Below are 5,474 nucleotides of genomic sequence, written 5' to 3' on the forward strand. Positions count from 1 at the left end.
ATGCAGCCACGCTGCATGGGAGCGAGGGATGCTGCCACGCTGCATGGGGCGAGGGATGCTGCCACGCTGCATGGGGGCGAGGGATGCAGCCACGCTGCATGGGGGCGAGGGATGCAGCCACGCTGCATGGGGGCGAGGGATGCAGCCACGCTGCATGGGGGCGAGGGATGCAGCCACGCTGGGCGCGAGGGATGCAGCCACGCTGCATGGGGGCGAGGGATGCTGCCACGCTGCATGGGAGCGAGGGATGCAGCCACGCTGGGCACGAGAGATGCTGCCACGTTGAGCAGCAAGGGATGATGTGATGATAAGGGCGCTGCGTAAGGGATGCTAGGATGCTGGGCTATTAGGCCACCGCACCACCTTACGAGTGACGCAGGATGATGGGGGAATCTGGGCAGCGAGAAGCAAAAGGGAGAGAATCGCCCCGCGGCACTCGATGCAGCTACGTTCGCATCGATTCGCTCACGTGTGCATATACGTCCGGAGCATTCAGGAATGCAGCCTGCATTCCGGAATGCGCGAGGCGCTCGTCTCTGCTAGTAATAAACAGAAGATTTACGATCAACAAGCTTCCCCAGAGGTGTGCCTGTAGCGCAGAGCGCTGTAATCTGCTATTGTGTGCACACGGAGATGGAGATGTCGAACCAGACGAATGCTACCTCAGTCGGTAGTTTAACGCCCTCTTTATCGGTGGTCCACGAACACTTCGTTTGGCACCTACATCTGACTATTAATAAGTGACTTCGTTTGATTTATCAATTATTACATTAGATGGTCGTGCATTGAACTACAGCACTGGGCTTCAGGTGGATATCAGCTAGGTAACACAGCCAGCGCCAACGATGAACCTATCTAAGACAGCGTTGTGCTAACCCCACTACGTAATAATAGATCATGCCACAGAATAAAAAATCCCTAACTAATAGTATATAGCTGGTACTACGAGGAGGTCACGAACACAAACGCACAAGGGGGAACGACACGATTATGCGGAGCTAAACCCTACGAACGATGATCAGCACTGATGCATTAGCATTCAACCCCCGTCAGACGGTAAAACCAGTTTAATATTTGTCAAATCACGCTTTCCCTTGAAGGCGCATCCCTGACACCCCACTTGTCGACCCTCGGGAACCCCGCACGTGATGCAGGAATATTCCTCGTGGCAGCAGCAGCGGCAGCGACAAAAATTGTCGAAAAGTTTATGGGCTCTGCACTCGCCACCACGTCGCCATTGTGACACAAGTCGCTTCGCTAGGAGATTATATTTCCGCAGTGATCGATGGACACGCGTTACATACCTTGCTAAGTCGCTTCATTGAACGAACGAAGGGAAAGGAATCTCAACGCGAGTCGGCGACAAGTGACGCCACCACTGCTGCCCCGATCAGTCTCCGTGTTACGTACGCCTATAGGTGGCATACAACAGTAGCCTTCTGCCAATTGTTCACCAATATTGCACTATTCCGTCTCTGAAAAAAGTCTTATTTTGATTTTTTGCGGTAAAAGTCGGCACTAGAATGCAGTCATTTGTGCGCAAGTAAATGCACGCAAGCTAGGTGTCCGTCCCATGGACGTCTAGAAGGCATGAGCAGTGAGATTGGTCTCGTCGCGTAACCATGGTGACCGGCCCCTCATTTTCTTATTTGAAACTGGATCAGACTACTTGTCAGAAATGCGCAGCACTTAGCTGCCAAAAGTTTCGAGCGGAGTATAGAGCTTGAATCGGTGGTTATTTAGCTAGAATAACGTCTGTGTTGTGTATGCGATGAAACTTTCTGAGTATTTTCAATTAATTTCTGTTCGATGCTTATTCAGGCCTGCTGCCTGTGGACGCCTTCTACTGTTGTACAATACATATAGAGGTGTGCGAGGAGGGGAGCACAGGTGTATGTGTGTGCACGCGCGCGCGTGCGTGCGTGCGTGCGTGTGTGTGCGCGCGTGCGTGCGTGCGTGCGCCCGCGTGTTTGTGTGTGTGTGTGTGTGTGTGTGTGTGTGTGTGTGTGTGTGTGTGTGTGATGTGTGTGTGTGTGTGTGTACCTGTGACCGCGGGGTGACTACATGTGACAGTAAAGTCATCAAATGTCTGTGATACTTTGAGATCATCACAGGGGCAAAAACTATTAAATGACCACAGATATACGTGACATTGTGAGAGTTCTGAGTATTCTCCCATATTCCTACGAGATTTGACAAGTGTACCAATGTCCAAATCCTCTGTCGGATCTTCCACCCGAGTAGTTTCATTGCCATCCCGACAGACTACGTGTTTGCGTACTGAGACAGAATGAGCGGTAACTATAGAGTGCATTCCAGTTTGTGCGATTTCGTACGACCTCGCCTGACTGGGTGCACACACGCTGTGGTGTAATATCATAGTAGCAGCAGGTGGTAGTATAGCAGCAGGTCTCTTACTGCGCGCCGGCTTTATTTGCAGCCTCCGCACCGTAGGCGGGATATGAGGAAGCAACGCTTTGTCGATGGGTTACCAACAACGAGAACAGAAATTAGCAACATAATCTCGCGTTATATGATACAAATCTAGCATAACTGGTTCGCGCACTCTCATCCCACCTCCAACCAGCTGTATTCGGAAAATTCCTTGACAAGCTTAGTTCTTAATTGGCTGCCTGTTGACATTGTTTTAGACGACGAAACACATAAGTTTAATGCAGTAGGCTCAGTCCATTTGAATATAATGTACTTTCAGGTTACTGTATAAGCTGTATATTTCGCGGTGGTTTAATTTTCGCGAATTTCGCGAACGCGTCCCCAACCGCGAAAATGACAACACGCGAATAATGCACACCGAATAATACCGAATAATTCATAATTCACCGATCGCAAAATTGTCCGTCAAGTCTGAACTCGCGAAAATATCTGTACGCGAAAAATACGGCTTAATGATGTTGCTGTTTCTTACCTAACCCCTACTAGTACTATATACAGGGCCTCTACTCTCACCAACGATATTACAGCTTGGTATCTCATACTAATCAGGCAGCAGATCGAGAGAGAGAGAGAGAGCAACATCCTCTCAGCATACTTGACATTCATCGCGTCTTCCCCACCGCTCCCCGGTGTACCGCATCGCCCATCCCATACGCCTCTCTCCTCTATCTGACAGCTGTCCACACGCAGCAACCCTGTCAGCCTACCAGCCGAGTGAACGTCGCTGCTTCCTGCAGTAGTTACTATAGTATGAGCAGCAGCGGTAGGAACAACAACAAGAACAACAACGACGACGACGGCAACGCCGACGACGACAAATACCAGAACAAAAATCAGTACCAGCGGCAGAAACAACAACAACAACAACAACAACAACAACAGCAACAGCAACAGCAACAACAACAACAACAACAACAACACCACCACCAGCAACAGCGGCAGCAGCATCACAACCCGCCCGCGCCACGATGGGTGGCTGACCTGCGTAGGTACACACGCGGCAAGCAGCAGCAGCAGCAGCAGCAGCAGCGGCGGCGGCAGCAACACCACCACCAGCAACAGCGGCAGCAGCATGACATCCGGCCCGCGCCACGATGGGTGGCTGACCGGCGTATAGGTACACATACTACACATGCGGCAAGCAGCAGTAAGAGCAGCAGCAGCAGCGGTAATAAGTCTCCTCCGTCAATCAGAGCCGCTCAGAAAAACGAGTTTGCGCCGCCACTGGCATCTTATCTGTCTCCTCCTCGTCCTCATCTTCTGTTTTACAATACTTCACCTCGAAACCCGATCGAAAACCAGTCGAGCCGGTCGGACTCGCACGTACAATACTAATCAAGTATGCTTAGCCGCAGGTGTTGCTATGGCGACAGGCTACACGGGGCTGCGCACCAGGGTCCACACTGTGCTAGCGAGCGTAGAATGTTTGGAGATTCATTGGGTGCGTTCGAACATGTGCACTATATACGTGGTGAAACTATATTCGCCTCAGATTCTTTCGCCAAGATAATTTACACGGGGGAATTTTTAATCAAGGCGCATCATGCGCAGAGTGGAGATATCTGTATAGACTTGTGAATTGACCAGGACCATATTTAGGCATAATTAAGCTAAACACGCTACAGATTAGAGCCTCACAGTCTGAAGGGGCCTCTTAAAACCTCAAATGATTCTTTTCATCCGTTACAGTTTTATTATAATTTATATTTAAGTAATGGTTGAAATTACATTTTGACAAGTTTGATTTTTAAAATGACATTTCATTTTCTAGCAATTACAAGTTTACAAGAGTATTTTCATCCTAAGAATTACATATAATTCATTTATTCGACTCACTGGGAACGGATTTCCAGTATTATTTTCCTATTAATAAATGTCTTGAAACTGAATGATAAAATGCATATTTTAAACGTTCTAAAGGAGCAACCCTTCCTTCACCCCACGCACGAATTTGTTACGCATCTAAGCGGCTTTCTTGCCAAGATCATTTATTACACAGTCTTATTCTTCGTTAACATTTGCCACATAGGGCTTTTACAGCTTCCCATAGCTTCACCATGTCTAAATCTGGCCCTGAAATTGACATCCGCGTACGAAGCATGATGTGTATGTGGTGTATGCATGATCGATGTACTCACAATTGGATACATGTGTAAAAACATCTCAAAGCAATCACAAGACGCACGTCTAAGTGAGTACATTGGTGAAACCTTTCTACATGGAGAAGTGTACATAATAAAATGCAAAATAGTAGAACAGATGTGAAATCTAGACTGATAGACTAGACCCATAAGACCCTGCTAGTTGGGAAACTTGTACACCTGTAACTGAAATCAACTCTAAACTGTCAATTCGTCAACCTGATCAATATAAGAGCTGGACACATAAGTACTTTATGGTCACTCCCAGTTGAAAGGATATATTCAATCCTATCAAACCAAATGTGGAAAATTGTCAAGAACAAGTTTATGACAAATTTACATGATTTGCAAACATTTTCCGGAATTAGAGATGCTACACTGCAGGGATTTGCGATGAAACAGCTTGGCTTGCTAAAACTTGCTGAAATTAATCAACTGGAACTTGTCAAGTTAATGTACAGGGGCCCGTTGTCAGAAATATCGTAATGTTAATGCTAATGTTCATGCTCAGATAGCACTTACGGTTATGACACACTTATGCGAATAGGTCTTACTTTACAGACACACTTATGAGAATAGTGTTGAGTTGACAGAAACGCATCACAGCTATAAGAAAACTTACGGTAACATGAACTTGATAATTTGCTGTCACAAGGCTGCTGATTGGATGAGATTCGATCACAAAAACTCAAAATTCATACACATTTATTGTACATCACAGTAATTTATGCATATTATGATGGGCATCCACGTACGGTATGAATAGTATCTGATGAAAAAACGACACGGTCATGAATTTATTCTGCACTGCAAGACATGATTCTGCACAGTAACAGCTGCAACACAAGACACGAGCGTCATGACTTATCAAAATAATCA

This window comes from Priapulus caudatus, unplaced genomic scaffold (genome assembly GCF_000485595.1).
Source record: "Priapulus caudatus unplaced genomic scaffold, Priapulus_caudatus-5.0.1 Scaffold532, whole genome shotgun sequence".
In the NCBI taxonomy this organism is placed as follows: Eukaryota; Metazoa; Priapulida; class Priapulimorpha; order Priapulimorphida; family Priapulidae; genus Priapulus; species Priapulus caudatus.